General features: G+C 37.5%; 1 protein-coding gene across 3 annotated transcripts in view; it reads right to left on the bottom strand.

The window, feature by feature from the left end:
- The window catches only part of PHF14 (PHD finger protein 14), a 120,349-nt gene that overhangs the window by 8,456 nt on the left and 98,026 nt on the right, over window positions 1-13,867 (bottom strand). The window contains exon 19 of one of the 3 annotated variants that reach the window (XM_080936179.1): window positions 6,046-6,124. The exons of the other annotated variants lie outside the window; for them this stretch is intronic. The gene's annotated coding sequence lies outside the window, so the exon portion shown is untranslated. Of the gene's footprint in view, window positions 1-6,045; window positions 6,125-13,867 lie in introns of those variants that run through there. 3 annotated transcript variants of the gene reach the window in all.

Here is a 13,867-nt window from a genome sequence, read left to right as displayed (position 1 = left end):
CAATGCAGAAGAATTCAGTTATAAATACCAGAGATTAGGTGCCTCCACGGTGTTGGTAGCTCATTACAGACTCTACACTATAAATCAGTATTTACTGGCTGCCAAAAAATTAAATTTATTGAGAAATATTTTACCAATGAAACTCATATCATATATATTTTCTAGTGCTTATAGTTTAAGAACCATTGGAACATGATTTAACTGTATTGTGACAAGTGTAACTGTAAATGCTGTAATGATTTGTAAATACACTTTTTATTTTCAGCTATATATTCTTTAGCTAGCAGACATTCTTATTAATGGTGACATTTTACTTTAGTGCCTTAAATCAGGTATTTCAAAATGTTTACTATACAGAGGAAAAGAGACATTTTCACTTAAACACAGTAACAACCTCTGCATTATTTGAAAATATCAGGAACCTACTTCTAAAAAACCATCTTCCTTTTAGCTACTGTTGACTCAGACAAGTTTCTATTGATTAAAAATGAGTCTCGTATTTTGGAGGGATCAGAAATGTACTTGACCCCATGGCACCATGTAGGGAAAGTCTACTTATAGTGGTCAGTACTGCACAGGGCTAGGCTACGGCATCAGACACTTTCCTCTCTCCAAAGTTAGGTTTCATTTCTCAATTTAACATAAATTGTTCTTTTACGAAGAGTAACTCCACATCAAGGGCTAACCCTTTAGAAATAAACTTATTAAAAACCAAATTATAAACCCTTCCTCTCCAATGATCTGACTAAACTCACTCAAACAGACTTATTTAAACTTGAGTGCTATTTCCCCAGAGTGGGCCCATTAATCTTCATTGTTTTATTAGAAATTAATAGCTCATTAGATTTCCAAGTAACATATCTCCTATGGCACATTAACTTTTTATAGAACAAAAAGGCTGTATTTTATTTACTTCAAAAATTTAAGTACTACATAAAAATCATATGTAAAGAAACGTTCTCTAGAGTGGCACTTCATTATCAGGAGCAAACATGTATTGTATGCATTATTTTTCAAAATCTACAGATTATTTCTTTGCTATTGAGTAACTTTAATATTAAATTTAAGACCATTTGCTTTCAGTTATTACTATAATGAACTCATCTACTGGTATGTATTTAAATGATTCCCAAATGTAGGACAGTTGGTAAGATTCGAGTCACTTATAAAGCTTATATGACAATGCATCATTTAACCAATGGTCTCTTTAAGCAGCTAATGGTTCTATTGATATAATGTGCTATTCAATGTTTTACAATCTGGAATGTAAGACTATGACAATATTATCCCATGTAATGAAAATTTCAAATATCCCATTTAAAAAGAAAGATATGTAAGCTTTGTATACAGCTATCCTAGATCAAATCAAATAACTATGCAACAGTACTGTATTGGACTTAAAAGAAAGGCCACTCCTATGCAGTCCCTGCCACAGGAGGCTTATAATCTGTTGAAACAGTGGATTGTTCAAAGTACTAAGTCACTGAAATTATGATATGTAAAATACTAGTAAATATAGGATCATTTAACTTTCAGAAGAAAATTCTAGGGGAAATATCCTGTTGTAATTTAAATGATTTTTTTTCTCCACAGCCAGGCATATGAATAATTGGTCCCCAGTTGGTTATTTGGGACATGTGGCCTTGTTGGCAAAAGTATGCCACTGGGAACAAGCTTTGTGGTATCAAAAGGGTGACGCCATATTAAGCTCTTTCCCCCACTCCCATCTGGTGTTGGTTTTGTGGGCTCTCAGTTGGTCCTCTAGTCACCATGCCTGCCTGTTCCCATGCTGCCCAGCCATTATGATGAAGAACTCATACCTCTGGAGCCATAAGCACTAAATAAACACTTCCTCAGTTGCTTTGGTCATAGGTTTCATCATAGCCACAGACACCTAAGACAGAAGTTGGTCCCAGGTAGTGGGACCTGATCATGATGCTTGTGGGAGGAACTTGGAAGATGTCAAGGGTCTGACTTGTGTTAGGAGAGTGATTGCACTGCACACAGTAAACAGAGGATAGTGGGCCATTCCAGTAGGGGTCTGGATGACGTCCAAGGTGCTGAGAGCTAAGGAAACTACAGAGGCACAGCTCAAGTGGTTAGAGGTTAGCAATCTTAGCCACTACCTTGGGGGCCATTCTAGTGATATTCTGGTCAAAAGGTGGTAGCTGCTTTCTGGTCTTGTCCTAAAAACTTGCTTGAGGCTAAATTTAAAGGTACCGGAATAATTTCTTTATCGGAAAGAGTTCAAGACAGCCTAATATTGCCTCTGTGACAGAATTATTAATTATCACTCTTATGCAGGTCTAATGAAAAAGAGCATCTGGGGCAAAAGAAATAAAAAAATACACTGTTTGAAGAGAAAAAGAGCACCACAGCCAAGGTTTACCCTGAAAGAGATAAGGACATTAAGGTTTATAGCTAAACCCTTGACGACTATGCTCTCTGAATATATTTGAAAACGTCGATAAACAACTTAATTATCTTTGTAGTTTTTTCAACAACAGTGGCCTTCGTTTTACCAGCCATATACGTGAATACAGTGAAAGTACACACGGACTGGGCCTTATGTGTACCGTGCTCTCTCCTACTATGTACAGTTCAATATGTACCCAATGGCATACTCAGAACCATAACAAATGAAACATGATGACAACATACAATGGAAGTCACGTGAATGTGGCCTCTTTATGTCTCTTTAGATATCTCACTGTGTGGCCCCCTCGTTTCCTCATGGTGACATGAACAGTTCTACGTCTGTGTGCTGAGTGGACAAAGGTAATGACACACACTATCTTTCAAGCAGTGCCAGGCTACAGTTGGGAAGCCACATGTGCACCTGAACACAAGCTCCCATGCCACTGGGACCACAGGTCTGCTAACTATCAGCAGAACGCTGCAGTCAGACAAGGGTAACCGGGGCTGGGACTTCTCAACTGATCGACAGCAACAGAGAAAAACTTGTTTTCTAAAGACAGAAGCACAGCTTCTATTTTAAGAAGACTTACAAATCTACAGAGGTAGGTTCATGGAGAATTTTGGGAAAGGTAAAAGTTCAGGCTTTAGAGTCTTAAGAAAAAAGGCACAATATACAACCAAAGTACACTTTTGATGCAATGATATAATTAAGAAATATATAAGGTTGTGAAATATATTTATGTATTTATAGATAAAGCATATATACATATAATGCATATGTATTCATATATATGTATTCCTATAGAAAATTGTGAAATATTTTTATTTTTATGCATTTATATATCAAAGACAGACAATGCATACAGAGAATTATATGCTCCTTTATTTGTCTTTCAAAATAGAAAAATCTGTGTTTGAATGTCTTTCATTATTGCTTGACCTGTCTTGTTGGCATAAAGTATTTTTAAACAATTCAAGCAAGAATATAGCTAAGCAAGAGCAAGCATTTTAATCTCTGGTCCAATTTGTCTCCTCTCAGTTCAGGCAGCCTGAATCATAGGTAGGATCCTGATATAAGAGGTCTACTTCATAAATAGTTTTTGATATATGTCTCATACACACCACAACAGCACAGTAAATATTTAATAAGAGGCTAGTTTCTCCAAGGCTGCATAGAATGCTGACAATATGCTTGTTTCCAACATAAAAGCTGGAATCATTACAGTTAAACTGAAGGTGGTAGTCGGTGGAATGTTGTTACTTAGTTGTATTTTGAAGACAAACAAGAAATAAGATATTATAAATATTTGCAAAATCCACTTATATTTGTATATATAAAACAGTCAAGACTCATTTATATTACTGACTACAAAAATAATGTAATTTAGTAAAGACCTTAAATTAGTAATATAAGGAAAATGAATAATGGATAAAATTACATTCAAATTACTTTCACACTTTATATTAGCATTTTATTAAGTATTTTGTTGAGTTTCACGACCTGATTAAAGAGGGAATACCACCTGCTTCTGTATATTATGAAGAAAAGCAAATTTTTGCCTTCAAACACATCCAAATCCAAAAGCCAGAGAAGATAAACTAACAGACATTCCACAGACATCCCTTCAAGATTACTCTTTTCTCATGGAAGTTCGCTGGCTTAAAGAACTAGATGGTATCTCATGTAATGACCATCTGGCCCATTCTGTTAACTCCAGAAAAAAAAGCAGGCCAGTCCCTGAAGATACAACTGATTTCCACAGGGCCCTGTAGATAATTAATAGCAGAGCTTGAATCAGAATTCATGGGTCCTGAATTGCAGTCTTGAACTGTACATCCATTTAAGTCAACACTGAATTGGTAACATTTCAAAGCTTAGGATGACAAACACTACATATGAAAGAGTTTCTGTGTGTGTGTGACTATAGCTCAAATGATATTATACTGAAGAATAATTATGATATTCTGACCCTAAATACCTGCAGGCATGGGTTCTGGAGTCAGACAACCCTGTGTGAATCCTGCTTTAGTACTTAGTGTTGGTATGATCTCAGAAAGGCAATGAGAATCCCAGACTCAATTTCTTAAACTGTAAACTGACAAAAACAAAGGTAAAACCCAACATCAAAAACATGACTGTGGGGGGAGTTAACCTAACTACTAAAACACACAACAACAACACCCAAAACCAAACCACACCAAACAAACGAAGTACACGTGGAAGCTATGGTTTAAAAAGAACAGAAAGTGTTTGTGAGATAGCAAATACTCAAAATCATGTATTCTATCATCACATAGTTAAAAATAGATTTCCTAAATTTGTAATGGAACTTTTCTTTTAGCATAAAATCATGTCTCCAACCCTAAGCAACATATACTGGTCTCACTTGTTTCAGCTTGAAGAAAAACACCATAAAGAGCCAGGGTACTGATTTGAATACAGTATAGTGACTATAACTACTATAAAATATATTTCTACATCTTATAATTTTGGCTTTATATAAATTCTAGTTATGTGAACAATGACTACATGGAGCTCAGTGTATATGGAGAAGGAAAATACTAAGTAGTCAAAGTCTACTGTAGGAAATCTGTAAGAATTTACTATGAAATTGCTGCATATTGAAATAAAACAGACTATACTTATGACAATAAGCTTAGGTTCTGATAGAACATTTTAAAAATATAGTATGATTAAGAAGCCTATAATGAAAAACTTAGATTCAGGACTGTAGAGATGGCTCAGTGGTTAGCAGTCCAGGCTGCTCTTTCAGAAGGCCCAGTGTTCAGAACCCAGCACTCCATGGCCCTTGACAACCTGTAACCCCTTAACTACAGTTACAGGGTTTTCAGGGCCCTTCATGGGTACCGCACTCATGTAGTACAGATACACAAGCTGGCAAAATACAACACAGGAAATAATACACATTTACAAAGAAATCAGTTTCAGCTTATCCAAGAGTTTCTTTGTTGCTTTAAAATTTGACCTCGGTATAAAATATGAACTACCATCTAATGTATTTAACAAAAGTAATTTTCAAAAACCTATTAACATGCAGAGTGTTATATGATATCAATTTGGTGTTAATTAAACAGGATTTATGATATTTAGAATACCTAAAAAGCAGGTTTCTTTCCTTACACTTCTGTGTATTTCATTAAGGCACAAACAAAAAATAGAGTTAAATGAGTAAAAAAGTAGTTGTTTAAGTGATTGGTGAAATTAAGTTTAACATCATACATTGTCATGAGATTTCTATTAAAATGTGTCAACTGCTTTAAGAAAGACCTGGGATAAAACCAGGGCTGCCCTCCCACAACTGCGTCAACATTTATATACTATCAAAAATACTTTCAAAATACTTATTATTTTTCTGATTCTAGCAAATCAATGTGTGGGATTTGCAGTTTGAATCCACTGAAATTTATAGCTGCAAATGTAAAATCTAAACAGGCATTAGGTCATTGGGTAAGGATACCCTGTGTTAGGTAAGGTGACGCTCTGCTTTGAGAACTTAAAGTAGAAAACAATGAACTTACATAGCTGCTCCTGTGCTTTCTTACTGACAGGTACTCTCAGGAAGAGAGTGCTGATGGCATCTCGCTTATGAGCTGCAGCTGAAATGACTCAGGATCAGTACAAGGTCTTTGTTCTTTCAAGCAATGAATTATAGCTGATACTTCAAACGTATTCTATCTGAATCTTCTAACCCGGAAAACAGAGAAAGCATAAATATTTATTCTATATAAGCTGAGCAGATGCATGATGCAGATAAAAATGACCCATTATGGCATACTGAATAATGACTCTATCCCACTGTAAGAACAGAAAAGGTCAGTAAGTATTGCTACTGGCTTAGAAAGCCAAGATGGCTAAAGTTGCCAAGAAAGCTAAACACTTGTAGTTTTATGTATCTGAGGTATTATGTGTTTGTGTTTCCTAAGTTTTATTAATAATTAAATTGATGCCTAAAGCATATGTTGGAGAAAATCCAGTAATAATACAGTATTACACAAAATTCTACAAACAGAAAATTCCTGGCTTAATTGTTCAGTTTATCACTGACATTTCTGCTCTTTAACTATTCAAACTATAACCCTTAACATTTAATAGGTAAGTAATTCTCACAGTATGCTAAGTTGAAGAAAATATACTGGGAGTTTGCATTTTCATTTTTCCTTTCATGAAACAGCATTTTTCAATTTTAGTAGGCAACACTGTAAGGAAAAGAAATTAGTTAAAAAAAAAAAACCCGTATCAAACTATAATGTCACAGAAGATACATATTTAAAGATTATAACGGCTAACACCAAATAAGTTCAAACTAAGTTTAAAAAGTGAAACATGAAAATACTAATAATTAAGTAGAGATCTGCTTCACAGCACTGATGCAACACAAAATTGATTTCCAAGAACAAAATCTGCTTAGCTGATTAAATTCCTGTGGAAATGGTACATGGAATCGGTCTTGGTGAACTACAGTCAATATAATACAGAGAAAAGAAAATTTAGTATGCTATTTTGTATCAAACCAATAAAAATTATTTTTCTTTTGATATATCCCAAATGATAAAATGAAAAGCAACATAAAATGTGCAACAAAAGAAATTTTAATTTTTCCTAGGTTATGATTAACTCCATTCTGTCTATACTAATATACCTAAAAAGCTATTCAAACACGTAGACCTATGGATCAGTCTGAATTGTACTCAAATAGTCAGCACATCCTAGTCTTGACAAATATGTGGATTTAGTTAGTTATGAATGTTTAGGGAGACTTGGAATAGGACAGACTAAAATGAACACAAAAAGAATGAAAATGGTACACTCGGATGTCTATAACCCTATGTCCAAGTACAGACAAGTAAGGCTTTGTGACTTCCTTCTCAGTGTTTCTAGGATGTATGCATCAGTACATCCTAGAAACATTGAGGTAATCCATACCCTATAGGAACATTTACCAAGTGTTCTACAATCATTTGCCTTAGGCAGTGTCTTAGAGGCTATCCCGATATCTGCCACACTCCCCATGTCTTGTCATTTATTCTCACTTCAAAGACAGACACAAATTCTTGACACACTGTCTCTTAACATTTTAAATTACCAATTCTTTAGGATTAGTATGAAAATGATTCAATGTTTAAATGCAATCCGACTTTACAAAATCCTTTAAATCTGGTTTCAGTTCAAACGCTAATGATTTCTATTTGTCTTTATTTCCCTTTAAATATGGAAGTCACCAGAGTGTGACAATTAGTTCACTTACATGTGCAAACTTGACTTTGTTGTTTTCATAGGGCCACAGGCAAGGCTATTCATGAATTAAGAATTAACCCTCTTATGACACTCACCACCAAATGGCTCAGGAAAGACATGAGCACACACTGACTGACATGGGGATGCTGAACGGTAGAGTTCAAATGAACATATACTTTTTAATAACAACAATGACATGATTATCTTAATCTTTAATATTTCTTTGTAGTTATTAAATCAGTAACTAAAAAAAAAAAAACAAAACACCTCACTTCAATGTCTGAAGAAATTTTTAGATTTACTCAAGCCAGTCATTTTCTGTGAAAGTGGAAGAACGTATTTAGAATGTTTTATACAGGCTTTTTTCTATGCATTTACTACTGTATATTCTCTTTACCCTGAGGACAATAAAGAATGTCTCTAGAGGCTTCACTTTTTAACTTTAAACATTGGGCTGAAGGTAAGAGAAAATTTTGTTTCAGAAATATCTTTCCCTAGAGATATAAAATACAAAGGGAAAATAGCAATCATTTATTTGTGCCTGGATGGGTTGCTTCAGTTCTAAGTCTACTTAAGTCACGGAATTTCAAATTCAGTTAGAAGGAAGTAAAATTAAAAAAGGAACAAAAACCTGCAGGCTGGGTCACACCTGTAGTCCACCACTTGAGAGCCCAGCTGCCTTACCTGGCAAGTAGGTGGCAACCTTAGGCTTAATTGTAAGCTGTGTTAGAAGCTATTCCTACTAAGGCTTAACAGTGGTCACATTTTTTTTTTCTTGGATAATATGCTGAAACTAAAATGAAATGTTTTGCCAATGAAATGATTAGTACAGCAATGTATATGTGATCCAGGCCATGAGATATTGCTGTTCTATTCATTCTGTTCAATATTTGCTTTGCTCATATAACCTTTTTATCTCTATAGTATTATAAAGGTTGAATGAAAAAAATAGTGTTAAGCCCTTCTTTTAAAAATGGTTTCTGTGATAGGTCATGGCCTGGCAAGTAAAAGAACCCCTCAAGGATCACATGAACTCAGGCTGAATCCTGGACAACCCAGCCCAGGACTTGCCACATCCTGGATTCTCTGTGCCGTCTCCTCCTGGTGCCTATTTAATTTATTACTCTGTCAGCAGAGGCAGGGGTCAAAGGGGAGGGAGTTGCCTGCATGAGCTCCCAGAGAGTGTGTGAAGGAATAGGCTACCTCTCCAAGAAGCTTCCAGGAGTCTGTGCCACAGGCCTGGGTCCGATGGAAACCTATGTTGACATTTCTTCTGTATTTAGAGCTGGGATTCTCAATCCTGGATTGCTAATGCGACTAGAATTCCCAGAGGTCATAGTCAGTATCTATATGGAAGAGGCTTATAACCCCTTTCCAGTGGATTGCAATATGCCTCGAAAGAGCACAGGAGCCAAGGGCTCTGCCACACAAAGTGGGGCTCCCCGGCCTCATCACTATCATTACCTGGAAACAGGTGATAGACTCTCAGCATCTGGAGGAAACACACACACACACACACACACACACACACACACACACACACACACACACACTCACTCAGTGTGGGTGTTGCCAAACCTGGACATGGTTCTGCGTTGTATAAGAAAGACCTATCAGGTTGAGTTTTGAAATGGAGCTGCTCAGCTTCAAACACTGAATGGTGATGCTGGACCTCCAGAAAATGGCCCAGGAGATAAGTGAGGCTTGGGTAAGTGCAGGAGTGGACTGAAGAGGACCTACTGAAGCACAAAGTGCAGATACGAGATTGCTCTGGACAAGTCCTGTGAAGAGGCTAAGAGGCTCTGTGTGGAGGCCGGCATGAAGACCTATGACCCGCGTGCCAGGCAGCAGCAGCTCATATTGACGGAGCCTGAGGAACAGCTTGTCAGTCCTGTTTCTGTGAGAGCTGCTGGAGAGTTCTTTCCTGCTGCTTACATTCTGGAGCTGACAGGATGAACAGGAACGTTGTGAAGTCTTCTGACAGGCTGAGAATTGGTGTGAGAGATTGGAGGCTTCAAGAGAACAATTTCAGCATCTACTTCAATGTAGTTAGACAGAGTTTGCTCCCTCAGTATTTACGAACAGCAAGAGGAGGGATAGCAGAGTTCTGGGTCTCACTTGAAACATTAAGTTCAGGTGTTTCTACACATACACACACACACACACACACACACACACACACACACACAGTTTCTTTTTCTAAGGAGACAAAGTTGCATAAAAGGAATCTGCTTGACTTAGCTTTTGAAATGTTACAACTCAATGCTGGCTACAATAAGAGTTGTGAGTTATGTCTGTGTATAGGGACAGTAACAGATTATACTCCAAAATACGTGAAAGAGATGGCTCAGCAGTTAAGAGCATTAACTGCTCTTCCAGATGTCCTAACTTCAAATCCCAACAACCAAATAGTGACGCACAACCATCTCTTATGAGATCTGATGTCCTCTTCTGGTCTGTGGTGTCTGAAGACAGCTACGGTGTGTGTATGCCCACGGGTGCCTGTGTGTGATCTTTTAGAAAGAAAGACTAAAAGAAAAACACTGTTTTGGCTAGGGTTTTACTGCCGTGCACAGACACCCTGACCAAGGCAACAGGTAATTGGGGCTGGCCTACAACTTCAGACAGTCAGACCATTGCCATCAAGGTTGGAACATGGCAGCATCCAGGCAGGCATGGTTCAGGATGAGCTGAGAATTCTACATCTTCATCTGAAGGCTGCTAGCAGAATACTGACTTCCAGGCGGCTAGGATGAGGGTCTTAAAGCCCAAACCCGCAGTGACACACCTACTCCAACAAGGCCACACCCACTCCACAAAGGACTGCTTAAAGAAGCTTATAAAGGCTTAGACTTTGCAGATGTGTCAAATGGTTGATACAATGCACAGTTTTCAATAATTACAAAGTGCTCTGAAACCTTATCTGGCACTTGTGAATTATAGTCTCTCCCAGCTCTCTGACTACGAGATCAATAAGTTCATTGTCAAAGGAAAATACCAATGCACCATTACACCAGGAGGTTCGGAGCACAGCACCCTAGAGACTCCCTGTGGCTGCTGTAGATATGGATAAGTGGCAGCTGCCAGTTACTTGTGGCCTCTGCCCAGCACTGAGACATTGCTGTGCACCCAATTCTATACAGGGTTTATAGTGAATGCATAGGCCTTTCACACTATCATAACATTAAAGTATTAGAAACTGATTCATCACAGTGGAAATTATCTGACCTAGCATGTATGGTCTATAATCCTGACTTAAAAAAAACAGTAGACGATAGAAAAAATAAATCTATTATTTACTTGTTAATTATTCCACTGTGCTTGCTGTACAGAACACAAAACAGCTTAACACCTAGCACTGAGGAAATATTAAGAAAATGGCCGAGATGAAGGTTATTTATGTCAGTGTTCCTTAACAGTTTTTCCATCATCACTTCATACATTGCTTAAGGAAATACTTTCCTGTGAAAATTCAGGGCTAGACATGGTTTTGATGTGGTCTCACTCGGTAGCGCGCCCTGATGTGGAACTCACAGTTGTCTTCCTGCTTCAGTTCCGCCTCTGAGTCTTAAGGGTACAGGCATCAGTCACTACATTCAGCGGATAGATTTTAGGGTGTCACAGTGATAGGAAATGGCAAAATGGCAAAACCAAACCAAACGAAGGCAACACAATGATGCCAATCCTCCACCGTCTTTTATGGAAGTGAAACGTGGTAACCATGTAAATGATGTACAGCATCTAGTCCCTACCTCTGAAGTCTGGCCTCATTCTTAATACAGAGCACTTTACTAGGGAGGATATATTGTTTATCAGTTTAAAATGCGTAAACATGGTATACTAAAGGGACGAAGCAGCCTACAGAGTCAAAAGGCTAAAACCTACTTCTCAGTCCATAAGCACATGAGGCGCTCAAAATCTGTTCAGCCTGCATGTAGGAAAGATACTCATCTTGAAGACATTGGCCGGATAAGCTGCATAGCCCAACAGACTCGGCACTGGGGAAGGCGTAACAGCTGTGGCGGTAGCCACCTTTATCAAACTGTCCTTAATGTCATGAAAATGCAGCTCTTTAAAATATAAAAATGCAATATAGAACTGATTTCACAAAGAAAAGAGTAATCTAGTTCTGACACACATGATGAGAAATTAAACCACTGTTAATAGGGCTACATACGTGGAAAAAAACCCTGCTTACTATTTCTGTATTTCTGTCTCCTCTCCCCGCCTTCTGTTTTTAAAACCATCTGACTTTAACAAGACACATCTAAATGTATCATAAGTTAATTCTTTATCAATTTTCATACATCATCCTTTACCTTGGTCAGCCAGCTGAAAATTATGTAAGCCATAAATTAGCTTTAAACAAGCTCGGTATCAGGCTGGAACTGGTTTTCGAATTAAAGAGCCTTCAGTATATTACAAGGTGCTGTCATTTTATTACCTCAATCAATTTTGTGTGGCCTGAGGTAGAAGGAAAATGAATGCTGTCTTCATTTGCAATGGGTTTATCTCCTAAAACAGGCTCTAGAAACATAACTGCAGCAATGAATTGCAAGCTAAGGTTACATTTAACTGGTTGCCAACACAGAAAACTGTTACTCTTTAACAAAGTTTGAGTTACAATGGAAAAAAAAAAGACAAAGAGCATTTCTAATAATGGCAGTTAAGTCAATGTATTTAAATAAATTTAAAGAGCCTTCAAATTAAAAAAAAGGATAAAATCACAAAGATCATTATTCTCAGTGCTTCATAAGTATTAAACAATTATATCAATGTATAGTTCAAACTTAATCTCAATGACAAAAACGTCTCATTTGTTTCTCTTATGGACTAGTAGAGTCACACAGAACCATTCAGTGTAGCCCTCACCCCCCCCCCCCATTCACAGCCAGCAAAGGAGCTTGACTGAGTAGACATCATTTGCTGTCTCCATTTTAACATGAACACTGAGGCAGAGTGAGGACCTCACTTGCTTTCTTACCCAATTTTCTCAACAACTGGGTTCTGAGACTGAACACATACTGTCTAGCATACCCAAGTACATCCAAAAGACTAACTGTTCAGGAAATAATGTGTCACATTAAGGTTTTACAGTGTTATACCTACAATCTCAACACTTGGGAGGCACAGCCAGGGAAGATCAGCAATTCAAAGCCTCTTTGGTAACATAATCAGTCTGAGGCCTCCTTGGCTGTATGAAACCCTATTTCAAAAACCCCTAACAGCAATAACAAAACTAAGTAATACAAAATAAAACCAAGATGAGACGACAGAGGGGTCACCAAGTGAATTTAGAGGTGAGTTCCCTGTCAGTGACAAATCACAGTGCAGGGTAACTACTCTCATAGAACATGGGAAGTAAGAAATATTTCTGTTTTTGTCAGGATTCACTTAGCTTTGTGCTACTCCACCTGATATTGTCGCAGTGTGAGTTTCACAAACCCGCTCCACATGTGTATAACCTAGCACAGACTCCCTATTAATCACTGGATCTACCAAGTAACAATGTAATAGTATTGAAGATCTTGATAAACTCTACTAATAAATGTTGGCAGCCAGAGCACTCACTGGCAAACACTGACTTAGACATCGCTCTGCCTTTAACCAGCTGTGTAAGCCTGTGGTTTCCATGACTCTCTAAGCTAATTTTCCTTATCAGTAAAAAAATAAAACATTTGAACTACATTTAACATTTTTCTAATTATTTAACCACGCAAGTACCAGTAAAACTAATTAAGTAGTTTCTGTCCCCTTTTTATTCTAAAAAGAAAAAAGCCCCCCACTCCATAATCCAGTCATATCTAGGAAAATATATGAAATAACTATCATTTTGAAAGCTGCTAGGAGTGGAGAAGGGAGTGCAGCGTGAGTGCAGTGGCCTCCTTTGCTCGACAACCTCCCCGCCAAATGAGGGACTACTGCAAAAAAGTTAAAGGGATCCCCAGGAATGAACATCTGAGGCTGTCTCTGTCTCCTACACATGTACATATATGTTCACATGCATAAACTTGCATACACACAAGCATCTACAGGCACAGACAATGAAAAAGAACAATTATGGATATATAATACTCAGATTCTAAACAAATTGGACCCTAACTAGTTCATGGTGGATTTTTTTTTTCTTAAATCTTTTCCATGGGATTTAGGCCACCTATAGTGAAATCACATACTATAGAAACTGGGGTA

Source organism: Micromys minutus, assembly GCF_963924665.1.
Source record: "Micromys minutus genome assembly, chromosome: 23".
Taxonomy (NCBI): domain Eukaryota; kingdom Metazoa; phylum Chordata; class Mammalia; order Rodentia; family Muridae; genus Micromys; species Micromys minutus.
The sequence above is the reverse complement of the archived record's forward strand: the minus strand, read 5'-3'. Positions and strand labels throughout refer to the sequence as shown.